This window comes from Carassius auratus, chromosome 50, assembly GCF_003368295.1.
Source record: "Carassius auratus strain Wakin chromosome 50, ASM336829v1, whole genome shotgun sequence".
NCBI classification, from domain to species: Eukaryota; Metazoa; Chordata; class Actinopteri; order Cypriniformes; family Cyprinidae; genus Carassius; species Carassius auratus.
The window spans coordinates 7741739-7756121 of NC_039292.1; the positions used below are offsets into that span (position 1 = coordinate 7741739).

A 14383-nucleotide genomic window follows, 5' to 3' on the forward strand; every position below is an offset into this window, starting at 1 on the left:
TGATGGTAACTGTGTGCATGAAATGTTTTACTCATGTTAAATATTTTCTTTGAAAATAATATTAGATCTTTTCAAACGTTTTAGATTTCGTAAAAACATATTTTGATGACACTGCCATTCAACAGTTTGTGGTCAGAAATAATATTTTTATATAAATAACACTTTTATTAATCAAGGATGCATTAAATAATGCATAAAAAAAATGACAGTACGGTAAATATATTTAATGTGATAAAATGTTTTTTTTATTTTTTTTATTTTTTTTTATTATAAATTCTGTTTTATGACCTTACTGCTCAGCAATAATTTAGGTTGAGGGGGAGTCACCATTATCATGGTTTCCACAAAAATATTAAATAATATTTTAATAAAATAAAATATGAAATTATGTTCTATGGTTGCTGAAACATCAGATTTGCCACCACATTAATTAATTTTTCAATATATTACAATAAAATCTATTCATCAAAGAATCTTGAAAAAAAAAGTATCACATGAACAGTAGAAAGTTATTTTAAGCTGGAATAATATTTCACAGTATTACTGTTTTTGATTATATGTTGAATTAAATAAATGCAGCATTTAAGTCGACGCAGAGTTCTGAAATAACTCTATTAATAAAGATTAAAAGATTAAAAATCTTGACCATTATGTAAATCAAATTGTAAGTAGTATGAATGGAACTAAATAGAGAAAAAAATAAATAAATAAATCTATAACCTTTTCAGACAAAGATGGATATAGTATGTGCTATCAAAACCTGCATTAACAGTCCAGACTTGCAAATTGTTTTTCTATACCATTTCTCCAGTGCACTTCATATTATTCACACTCACATTCACTGTAACACTTTTATTTTTTTTATTTTTTACTTTGGATAGGGGAGTGTTTGGTGAGTTATGGGTCTGTCCTAAACATACCCCGACTGTGTCGTTCCCCTGAGAAGGGAGCCTGGGTCAGCTGATTAAAAAGATAATGAGTTGAAGTGATAGATTTATGTTTTTTTTCTGCAATATGTGGCCTTTTGCTGTCTCCCGAAGGAGGGGGTAACTGTATAAATAACAGATGGTGTCATTGGAAGGCAACTGCTCCCTAGCCTTAGTTGTCTCAGCCTTTTCTGTTGCTTTGTTAAATTAAACACCACTTATTAGGCCCACGGCGTCCGAAGCATCAAGCACGAGCCTGCCTCCTTCAGAAAGGCCGTCCTGACTCATGCAAATCGACATTTGATCAGGAGAAATTTTATTGAAGGGATGACTGTGTGAGTGCGTTTGTTTGTACACGACACGTGGCAGAAGCTTTGGTTGGATTGTCCTGAACGATAGTTGAACTGGGCTGATAAGTTTTGAAGTGGTTTAAAAACAAGAGGAAATGAAAATGGACCCTTTCTTAAAAGGATAGTACTGAAAAGGTTTGTGTTCATTCAGATACCACATCTTGTTTTCTCAAACTTCATTGTGCTCTTGGTAAATTTTTTGCAATTAATTACATTTTTACTTACAATGTAATTTTACATTTTTAATTACAAGTCATTGTTTTGGGATTCTAATATACTGAAAATATTCTATTTTAAAGCAGTTTTCACTCAGAAATTGCTGGTGAATTTCACAAATAATTACAAATAAATGTCAAGTAAAATAAGTTTTCTTAATTTTTAAATTTTTCATGAAAATCTTAAATTAATTTACTCATATGTCTTTTTGGTCCTTTTTTTTGTAGTTGTAGACGGTAGTGATGCGCGGGTCGTCTCATAACCCGCGGGTCAGGGCGGGTTAAGAAATTGCCACTTTATTTGCGGGGCAATTTATGTTGCATGGAATTTAGTGTTGGAAATTTAGATTCTTTCAAGAGATTTGTTTATTTTCAGTTCGTTCACCAAAATGATTTGTTCAGATTTGTTCACTGATTTGTTCAGCGACCATTTCTTCATATTACACAAATACGACACAGCAGGTCGTGAAAAAGAGTGTCTTGTGTCATGTCTTAAGTCAACGAACGTATTTACTTGTGACAAAAACTGATTTGGCTTGATTAAAGTGCGTGAATGATCGCATTAAATAAATAGTCTAAATAAGTTGTTCCGATGAACAAAGCACAAGGTTTTCTTGCATAATTAAACATTTTCAGACAGTTCATATATTATATATTCACATTAATAAATCGGTGATTAAAGTTGGAGTTATGTTCTGTATGCTAAATACGAAAATGAGCGTATGTGCACCTATAACTGTGCTTTGTATCTGCTGATTGCTGATTGAGATTTACATGCTTGGCCGACTGACCCTCTATACTCTCATTCATTTTGTTCTCGAATGAGATGTATCAGTTTATTCAACTCGTTCACCTACGAGAAGATCGTATTCGTTCACTAAATTCAACAAATCACATGCTCCGTCACAGCTTGAGTAACTCTTTGACAGGATGAAACTGTTCACAGAGCTGTTCACGAGCTGCTCGCACGCTGCTGTGGAGGAAGGAACTTCAGTGAACGAGAAATCTGTGTCAATGGATTCGGTGAACGAGAACGATTCATTCACCTAAAATATTAGTTCATGTACAAACCATCACTGGTGTAATTCCCTATAGTCTATATTAACTATTTGGAATATTTATTTTAATATTTTATTAGGTTCTTTGATAAGGTCACAATACGAAGCTCTAAGCAACAACGTAACTTCCGAGATGTCCTCCGATGCGCAGGGCGAGTCGAGGCGGCTCAAGAAATTTTACTAATAAAATTTACAGGTAATTTCAGAAAAGTGGGACCCATGGGTTGGAAAAAAAGCGGACCCGCGCATCCCTAGTAGACGGAAATAATTCTGTACAGAAAATTTAACTCAGAAATTGCTAGTTGATTTCACAAATAATTACCAAGGAACAACAAGTAACACAATTTTTTTTTATATATTTATTCATTTATCGGAAATTCTAGACAGCCCCTGCTTTTACTGCCAGCACATTCTGCAACATATCTCCTTCAGTGTTCCGCAAAAAAAGAAAGTCATATGGGGATTTTGAAAGGCATGAAGAGCAAATGATAATATAATTTTTGGGTCTCATATCATATTTTGTTGTTGTCCGGACGCTATGTAGGGCAAAGTACAAAGCTCTCAGTAAATAAGACCTACTCGCCTAGGGACCCCAAGTACGGACGCCTGTCGAGGACACCCAGATGTGCTGTTTTCAGTGGGGAAGCTCAGTAACAGATTGTGTAGTAGCAGCTTTATTATTCTGATCGAGGAGTCCGTTCAGTGACAGATCTGCTGAGAGGAGACCCCGGATGCTGGGTTTAACACGGGGAGCACAGTGTGTGCCTGCACCTGCAGCTAAATGATCTGTTAGTAATTCAACAAATGTAGTGTAACAGGAGAATATCTTGTCTCGAAACGCCTGCAGGGATTTCGAGTGCGATCTGCATCTCCTGCTACCACGGGGTTTTAGTGCTACATTTACAGTTCGTGCTTTTGATGCGGTAGACAGACTGGCTTTAAGATCAGACATCCAATCTTTAATCCCTTCCTTAATTTATTATTCTTTTTCACTGTTATTCTTGCTGAACGTTGTACAAAAAACACACTTATTCAGACACTTCTTTTAACTTTATTTTATATTATATTATATTATATTATATTATATTATATTATATTATATTATATTATATTATATTATATTATCCTTTAAAGCGAAAACTAAATTTAAGAATAATAAGTTTATGCTGAGTACATATCATATATTAATGTAAAAATATGATATTGTATTGGTTATTTTGTTTTCTTTTTATTATTTAATAGAGACAGAGGGAGACAAGTGATGATAATAATAACAACAACAACAATAATAATAATAATAATAATAATAATAATAAGTGGTGGGCTAGTATCACTCAGTAAACGTAGTTATTGTAAATAAATTAAAAAAAATATTTGTAATTTGTGATATCATTATTGGGACATCAGTTTTGTTTAACATGCACAAAAAAAAATCTAAGATAAAATTGTTGAGAAATAATATATATGAACTGACTGAAGAGGCTCAGAATTGCCGTTTGACTTTATGATCCTGAAAGAGATATTCCTCCTTCTACATTCACTTGACAACCTTGTAACATGACAGGGAACAAAGACAAATGTGGTATCATTAGCAGAGACACTCCGGGGAGGCCATTATTATTATTGAAGGGTGCGAACAGGTTGTCAGGATGACGTAGAACCTTGGGTGATATAGCTTTGTTGTAGGCATCTTCGAAATGAAGACAGGAACCAATAGCTTTTTTTTTTTCGTGGATTTCCTTAAGTGCTGCCCAGGCAACTTTCTTCCTGATGAGCTCTGACGGTGTACAGCTGTGCCTCACGATGTGCCACCAGACGTGGCCTGTACCTCCGAGCCATGTGTTGGCAGTCGGCCGCCATCCTTGATGCCGAACAGACGCAGCTGTGAAAGGAACATCGGTCGCGAACGCACAGATGCCTTCACCAGAGGTTAAACTTCATCATACATCAATACTTCCTCAATAAGACAACCTACCACCCAAGGCTGGAGAAATCAAGCGTAGTTACATGCACACAGATGGCACATCATGTGATTTCTTGCAAAGAAGTATACGTACAGTAGCACGAATAATGCTCTGTAGATCAGCGGCGTCCGTTCCCGATCCGATCGATACGGCATCTGTGTGTCAGACACAGTTCTGCCTAATTACAGATATACATCAAAGCAGGTGGCAGCAATGTAGGAGATAACATCATGTCTGTATGTATTTGTGAGGAGATTATCTGCGTTAACGATTTCTAGTCAAGTTTTCATGGGATATGTGGATCCGAATGTGTAATTGTTTTAGAAATAGAGAGAGAGGGATGTCAAAGTGGGATATATATATATATATATATATATATATATATATATATATATATATGTGTGTGTGTGTGGGTGTGTGTATGAAGTATTAATAATTTAAATATTTTAGGCTACTGTTGTAAGAAACTTAAAAAAATATGTATTTTCAACTCACCACAGATATATTATTAATACATTTAAATATTTAATGTTAATAATTAATAGTTTAATTATATATATATATATATATATATATATATATATATATATATATATATATATATATATATTTTAGGGCTGTCAAAAATAGCGTGTTAATTAGTTGTTTGTTGTTAATTATGTAAATTTTTTTAACGCATTTCACGCATGCGCATTGCGCAGTGTGACAAATTATTCAGGTCAGGAAAGTCTCGTCGATCTCTGAATTCTCAAGATAGTAAAAAACAGCGGCGAGCGCCGCGACAAAAACACAAAAGAAGCTTAAGGTTTTACCCCAGTTACTCTCAAATACATTCATGCCAAGCTCGATAAACAGAGACGACTTTGGTAGTTGATACGCTGGTGCTTCTTCATGTTATAGCGTCCTGTGTTTCACACTGCGCATGCGCAGAACGCCTACATGCAATGCAGCGAAAATTACAGCTGTTTGGAAAAGCATATTCATTTTTAATTGGCTTTACTGGCACTTGAAGCCTTCAGAACGTGAAAATATAGATCCTAAAGTATTGTGGCAGAGCAAATGAACACCTCCCAAAAACAAGAGTGCCCAGAGTGCTGCTTATGTGATGGTGGCGCATGTTTGTTTCTGAGTTCATTCTTTCGACTTTCTCTATGCATAATTTCATAGATATGTGGCTATATTTAACCACTGGTTCACCCAAAACTCTTACACTATCTGTAGTTAAATGGCATGGTTTGATATAGTGCTTAGGTAAATTTGATCTAAGTAAATGTTAAACTTTTGAAATTCAGAAAAAAATAACAACCACATATTGATGAATCAATACATGAAAATTATGTATCTGTGCCCTGTTATTTATCTTTTGGTATGCATTTCAGAAAAAAAAAATGGTTAGGATTCAGGTGTAATTGCAAATAGTGATTAATCCTGATTAATCCACTGAAAATTCTGATTAATTTGATTAAAATTTTTATCATTTGACAGCCCTAATATATATATATATTCACAAAATTCACGGTTCGGTTCAATATGATACACTGGTGTCACGGTTCGGTTCGGTACAGTTCGGTACGTTTTAGATACAGCAAAAAGAAAAAATTGGCAGATAAATTTCCTTTATTTTTAAAAAATGTTTTATTTATTAAAACTAAAAAGGTTTTTTTTTTTTTTTTTTTTTTTTTTTTTTTTTACATTTAACTGATGGAGCTATTCTTTATCCATCTTCTATGTGGTTTTGTTAGCAGCATACTGTATAAAACAAAAACAGCTCCTTATTAAAAAAAAAAATGAAAATGTTATATTGTTGTAGTAGTTATGAGCAAATACAAAGATGTAACTTTTATATGGATAGCTTACAGTGTATCCAAAGTGAACCCAATGTTGATTATTGGAGGATTTTCTATTTCTGGTCTGTTAAACGCATTGGCCATTTTGCAACGAGCCTTCAGCGCATACTGAGTGAGCGAACGCCTGACTGAGTAGCCTAACATAAACATATAATATTCAAAATGTTGGACAAACTTAAGAAATTTTTGTTTTCAGGCAGTATGTCATAGTTTTATTTTTAATATTTATCCCAAGTTCTGTTTTACCTTGCTTCAAACATGAACCACATAAAATCTTTTAAATAATTAAAATTAATCAAGTGAATCAACTCTTGTATTCGTTTCAATTAGAAATATGACACCTTATGAAAGTGAAATGGGGTTTTTTCATCTACATGTTTAAGCATCTCTTCATGACTTATTGTTTAAAATGGTTACTTAACCTTAGACAATTGAATCAAAATGTGAAATAACGATATTGTGTCATATGCAACTCCACTAGCCAAGCCTCTGTTTGGATATATAAGTATGTGCGAGCTTGCAGTTGAAGGACCACTGGTCCAAAACGTGTTCGGGGTGCAACAGCGCAGTCTGAAGAGGCGAGTCAGAATTTGCACGGCTCATTTGTCTGGAGAATGAGTTGCCTTAGGCCTGGCCTCGCACCCCCACCCATGCCCCTCTCCATCTTCCGAGCAGTCCATGGAAATAATTTAGACTGGACTATTTTGTGAATGTGATGGCCTGCGGATGCATTGGTCAGCCACTCATGGTTAAATGCACACATCTACTCACAGCTTGCTGTTCATAAGCAGGTCAAAGGGTCAGGATTGATTTACACCGTATCATGTAAACATGTGACCTTTTGAAGAATACAGCACTTTAATAATGTTGTAGTCAATTGGAAACAATGCTGGAGTTAGTCAGTGCTGTTTATTCAATTTTCTTTTTTCTGTGTATAGAATCGGATTTGTTCATATGCAAAAAAAAAAAGATTATTTATATAAATATTATATATATTATTCCAAATTATAATTCTTAATTATTTTTGTAATTAATAAGTAACATGAATAAACTGTAAACTTAAGAATCGCTGTAATTTAAACGTGCCACGTTTATATTTATTTTTATTCTATTTAAATTATAAATAAATAATAAATGTAAATTTTTAAATTGCAGACATTTTTGGCCAGATGCATTTTAAGGTCATAAATAGAGGACTTATGGTCACCCTAAGTAACATGAATAATTTATATTCTAATTAAAATATGTGAACTTAATTTTAAAGCAATTCAAATATACTTCAGTTGGGAAAACCTTAAAATGAGTTATATATTTGGTGTAAATATATCTTGAATTGATATCCTTTGGCTATATATATATATATATATATATATATATATATATATATATATATATATATATATGTGTGTGTGTGATTAATAATTAATTGATAATTATTTTACATATTTTTCACCCCATTTTCAATGTTTTTTTTAATTATCTGTTTTAAGCTTTATTTATTAAACAACTTCATCCAGTGGGTTTTATATATTATATATAAAATATTATTAATAATAATAATATTCTTTGAAAGCATAATCATATCATACTTAGTCCCAGAGCAATGTCTCCCCACAGACCTGCCATTTGTATAATCACGATAATTCCTGCAAATGGATGAACGACGTGCCGCTCTCTACTATCCAATTTACATGAATTAACTTTTAGGGAGCATTTTTACATAAGAACAGCTTACATCATACAATCCCGCTGTGTGTGCGCCGGTTCTCTTTAACACTCTTTCTTTCTCTTCTACTTTATTGCTCCAACAAGCACAGAAATTCATCCCCAAAATATCCCTCAGCCATTTCAGCAGCGCAAAATGCTGACATTAATGTCTCTTAAAAAATCCCTCTTCCGCTAACAACAAAGGCCATGTGGCATTTGTGGTGAATCTGTTTATTTAAAGGTCCTATGACATGAAAATTTCACTTTCTGGGGTTTTTTAACATTATAATGAGTTCCCCTGGCCTGTATATGGTCCCCAAGTTTCTAGAATTTTTAATCGGTGTAAATTGAGATTTTCCTCTCTTTCTCTGCCTTAGAGAAAATGGAAGCTCAAACGGGCTGATCTTGAATCTCCTCGTTGTGACGTTATAAGGAGAAATGTTACCTTTCTCTGCTTTGCCCGCCCAAATATTTACATATAATTCAGTTGCAATGTCAGCACAGGCGTTACAAACAGACTTTTATGATATGGATTCGACAGCACCGGCACAAACAGTGAGTAACAGTGTTCATTAATGCCTGATCTGTGATCCGTGATTTCTGATGGGTAGCTAATCATTCAAGTTCACACAGACTTTCTTTCTAAATCGTTTAATACTGTTTATGCATCAGTGAATCAAGCCAGTGACTAAACGATCAACTTCACGTTGTTTCTCTTAGTAGCATGAAACAAATCTGTTATTTAAATTGTGATTTAACTACAGAGAGCGATCAAAGAACGCTCTCTTTTTTTCGGAGCTGTTACACATCGCAAGTATATCTGCACACTTGCCCAAACTGCCGTTACAATGAATGACGCTGTTATGCTGCACAACAGAGCTCTTACTTTATTCATGTGGTGTATTCATGATTTTGCTGTTAGTTGTGGTGAAAGCATTTTGTTAGAGAAAACGTGTTGCAATAATGACGAGATCAATGCATTCACGCGATTAACAGACTCTGTCTACTCAATGCTCATCACTGCAGCCTTTCATGTGATGGGAAAAGATCGAAAAAATTATTATATAATCAACACTTCCACGATTCGTTAATCTCGACAGCTGTAATAGTAAAATATATATATTTGATAGGGGTTCCACATGTAATACGCATTTCAAATGCAAAGATGTCAGCCAATCACAACAGTTGTTGTTTACTCGGAGTCTCACAGCAGACAATGAGTTTTGTCTGTTTGTTGGATTGGCAGAGAGAAGATTGGTACTCTTATTGACATTTTAATAAAGCCCAATGAAGAGACGCATTCAGTGTGTCTTATTGTGAAGACATTAACAATGCAAAACTCTTAAGCCCCTTTCACACTGCACGTCGGACCCGGCATATTGCCGGGACATTGCCGGGTCACCTTCTGTGTGAAAGCAACCATTTCCCGGGATTGATTCCGGCATTGAACGGGGTCGGGGACCTAGTAACATTGCCAGATTCAACCCGGGACGAGCGGTGTGTGAACAAAAGCCAGATCTAATGCCGTGTTGAAGTGATGACGCGCGTTATTGCACGACTCTTTTAACAGCTGTTTTGAAGAAAGATCAACGTTCGTGACGAAAAAATCTGTGCAAACTCTAATGAAGCAGAGATCAGTTAGTTCCTCACTTTTCGTGCTGACGCCAAGATCGTTCGCTTGCTTCAGTGAAAGTATAACGTATACGTTTTCGACTCGTACTTTACACTCACACCCTGATGTCACGTGTCGTTACGGGATCTTTACGGGTTGTGTGTGAAAGCACGCACATATCCCTGGTAATCACTTGCAGTGTGAAAGTGCAAAATCTAGCGACCTGGGAACAATTGCCAGAAAACTTTACCCGTGTATTTGCCTTAATGGCAGTGTGAAAGGGGCTTTAGTGGTGTGAATCGTTCCATTCGGTGTCAGGAATAGAGTAAGTTTGGAGAGGAAAATGCAAATCCATCCTAAGTGTATTTTCATCTGAGTCTAGCAAGAAATATATGTGAAGAGTTTCTATTCATAGATCTGAAATGTGTTAAGCTCAATGTCTTTTTATTCTACATTAAATATTTTAGATTCATGTCTAGTCACTGTTTCATGTCATGATGTATTTTGCTATTTATTGAGATGATTCTGATCACAGTTTGTCTCCATCATGCATCTGTAGTGAAGGCGCCTCCGGCAATAGTTTGCATGGCAACCAAGGACAGGAAGTAAATCAGTGCCAGCTGAAAAAGTGGTCACCAAGGAGACATTGAGCTGAAACTTTTAAAAAAAGTGGGAAGGATATCTGGCACCTGGGAAAGGGGAGGGGCTAGCAATAAGGGGGCGTGTTCAGGGAAGTGATGTATTGCAGAGATGCTTATTAGACTAAATAACTAATTTGCATAAAGTGTGGTTTCTAAAAGGAGTTCTGGAATACAGAATATGCCAGATGGCCACTTGTTACTTTTGAAGTGCTTGTTCTGTTGCAGAATTACGATGCTTCAGTCTAAGTCGTGCCGATTGGAAAATAGGAACTTAATTCAATTAGCAAGTTTTGAGCTGGAAACATGAAGGCAAAAGTTGTTAGACATCTAGTGAGGTTGTGTGTCTTCAAGGCCAGTGGGAATAGAGGTTGACGGTTTCGTTTACATAATCTGCAGTTTTAAACAGTCATCTCGTAACATGATTTACTCAAATTTGACATGATCTTAGGTCAGCATCTTGTGTTGGTCCTGCAACAACATAGCCTCAAATCCAAGCGCACAATTTATTAAAATCTTGGTAAGGATGTTGTTCCAGAACCAACAAAGCTATTGATAGAAGAAATGCCCTACTTGAGCATGTATTTGCTTCTTTGATAATTACGTTTTACGGGGCATTAATTGATAAGTCTAGTTGTGTTTGCACCATCAACATATATTTTTATAAAGTTTATAAAGTGATGTTGCTTACAACTTGCAGATTTTTGCTTACAGAGTATTCACTTGGGACACAAAAAGAGTTTCCAAAAATCCCAAAGCTATTCTGTTCCTAAGAACAAAAATACAGAAATTGTAATGAAATGAAAATGAAATAAATTAAACCATATAAAATTAATTATATATATATATATATATATATATATATATATATATATATATATATATATATATATATATATATATATATATATATATATATATATATAATTTATTTATTTATTATATTATTATTCATATTATATACACTACCGGTCAAAAATTTGGATCAGAACAATTTTGTAGTTTTTTTTTTTTTTTTTTTTTTTTTTACCTGTTTTTTTTTTTTTTTTTTACAGGAGTTTCTTTTGTTTATCGAGGCTGCATTTATTTGATCATAAATACAGGAAAAGTTATATTGTCAAATATTATGATGTAAAATAACATTTTTCTATTTTAATATACATTAAAATCTAATTTATCCCTGTTAATCCAAAGCTGAATTTTCAGCATCATTCCTCCAGTCTTCAGTGTCACATGATCCTTCAGAAATCAGTCTAATATTAGGATTTATCATCAGTGCTGAATGATTGTGCTGCTTAATATATATATTTTTTTTTTTCTTTTTGGAAACTGTGATAGTTTTTTTTTCAGGATTATTTGATGAATAAAAAGTTACAAATTAGCATTTATTTAAAATGGAAATATTTTCAGACAATATACACTACAATTCAAAAGTTTGCAATTCAATTCATTCTTTTTTTTAAAAAACTTTTATTCAGCAACTATGTGTTAAATCGACAAGAAGTGATAGCAAAGTAAAAAGTATCACAGTTTAAAAAAAAAAAAATAATAATAATAAAAATTGGCTGCACAACTGTTGCCAACATTGATAATTCTAATAATAAATCAGCATAATAGAATAATTTCATACGGTTCATGTGTCACTTTATACTGGAGTAATGGCTGATGGAAATTCAGCTTTGCATCACAGAAATTTATAATATTTTAAAGGATATTAAAATAGAAACCAGTATTTTTATTGTAATAACAATTTGCAAGTTTACTGATATTTTTTTTTTTTTTTTTGTCAACTAAATGCAACCTTGATGATCATAAGAGTCTTCTTTAAAAACATTTAAAGTCTTACTAAGCTTTTCTTTCCTTCTTTCTTTTTCTCTTGATGATTTTTCAATTTCAAGCTGTTCTGTTCCCTCTATCAAATTTTGTTAAGCTTTTTTTTATTATTTTTAAAGAAAATCACATTTTAATTATATTAATTGTTATTGTAAATATTAAATTGTAAAAAGAAATTGCTTGTACGTTCATTTATGACACCCCAGAAACATTTATTGAAAATAATTGTATTCTTTTTTTTTTTTTTTTGCTGTTGGTCTTAATCTAACATCATTCACCTGTGCTTAAACATGGCTGTTATTGAATGAATATTCATTCGTTAGCCCTAGAAGAATCCATCTGCTTTCCTGTGCTGTACTTTATCCCGCTGTGGCACTGGATATGCTCAGCTTGGGAATGATGTTGAAGAGAGAGAATCCAGCTTAATGGCATCTCGACCATTTAATTGCACACTGTTCTCCCCTTCATTTCCATGCTGTAAAAAAATGCAGCTGACCTGCTTGTGTCCCGCTCCAGTATTTATATCACCCTTATCTTTAAAGCCTTCACGTATTTCCTTGTTGTCATTGTGTCCATCCAGACACCTCTTTCCATTTCCTCTGTCGCAGACTCATCAGGCGAGCTTTTCTGACAGTGCTTGCCTCGTCTTTCTCTGTGGGGGCCTTTCCACCACTCTCTCTGCCAGTGCATCTCCACCTGCCACCGCCGCAGGGGTCTGGACTTGCGTGGTGCTAGCCTGCTTTTGTTTTTGCCGTTGCCAAAACCCATTTCCTTGCCATAACCTCCAGTTGCAACCGTCTGACAGAGCCAACATACTTTATTCTGTATCATTCCCAAGTATGATGTACAGTGATGGATGCAGTTACCCCTTCCCCCCATTTTTCTGCCTTTCCACCATGATTTTCGAAAGAGCTGCGGTTTCGTAGTGCCCTACAAATAAAACAGTTGCCTTTTACTGACATGGCATGACTTTTCCTTTTCATGTTTTTTTTTTGTTTTTGTTTTTAAGTGGAACCAAGATCTTTCTCTCTGCAAAACTCACAGTATTACTGAGAGTCCTCGGGAGAAGCTCTCTTTACTTGGTGGATGCTTATTTAGAGCTTTCTTTCTAAGAATGGGAAATAAACTACCTTGTAAAAAATGCTTATTGTGTACATTAACACGGTTCTGGAATCTGGTCCTTGTTTCAAAATCACTGATATCGGTCTGTGATTGAAATTGCATTGTTACACCATTAGGTGGTAAAAAGGCTTTAGAAATTAACGAATTCACCCAAAACACTGATTCATTCAGGAATGAAACAAGTGACTTTTGTGAATGAGTAATTATCACCCGAATTATGTTCGAAACACTAATTCATTCAAAAAGCATGTAAATGACTCTTATTGGGTGAGTCATTGCATCATAACTCTGATCCATTCAGAAATTAAGAGTCTTTGAATCATTCTCAGCCAGTTTGTTCAAAACATTGATGGAATGAAGCAAATGACTCTTTATAAATGAGCCACTGAAACGTTCAATCACATTATTAATTCAAAAACACTGATTAATTTAGGAATAAATGAAGGGACAACTTTATAAGTTATTGAATCATTCTCAGTCAATGACTGAATGAATGAAGTAAATGGCTGTGAGTGTGTCACTGATGCATTCACTCATCCAATTTGTTCAAAACATTGATTGAAGGATGAAGCAAATGACACTAAGAGTGAGTCATTGAAGCACTGTGAAAAAAAAAAATGTGATTAATTTGGTTGGTTCCGCAGTGTTTTTTCTCAGGTGAAGCAAAATATAGACAAAGTAACTAGTGATGTTGTGACAAAAATGTAAGTTACTAAATATTAGGAAGAGTACTCTGGCTTGTATATTACGTTATATCGTAATATCTGAAGGTTACCACAGCTGTTGCAGGTAACTTGGTGATTCTACAGCCCATAAGCTGTTCATTTGGCTGTAGATGGATGACACTGTTGAGAACTTCCAATCCTGCTTTCTTTTATATATAGCAATCCCCAGTCTTGTAAACCAGTGGCTAAACTATCATAGTTTATTGATGCTTTCCAGCATACCTATGAATTGTGCTGTTGCAGGCCTGCAGATAAATGAAACCTGGCTCAGGGCCTCGCTCCGTCTCTGACGGTGTTGAAAACATCTATTTTTCTCAATAGCTTAAGTTTTTGAATAGAGCAGTTTATGTTATGCCATGTTTGTAAAATGACAGCATTACTCACAA

At 34.4% G+C, this 14383-nt stretch overlaps 1 protein-coding gene across 1 annotated transcript in view; it reads left to right on the forward strand.

Moving 5' to 3' along the window:
- Positions 1 to 14383, forward strand: part of LOC113066839 (leucine-rich repeat-containing protein 4C-like) — a 69844-nt gene that overhangs the window by 44771 nt on the left and 10690 nt on the right.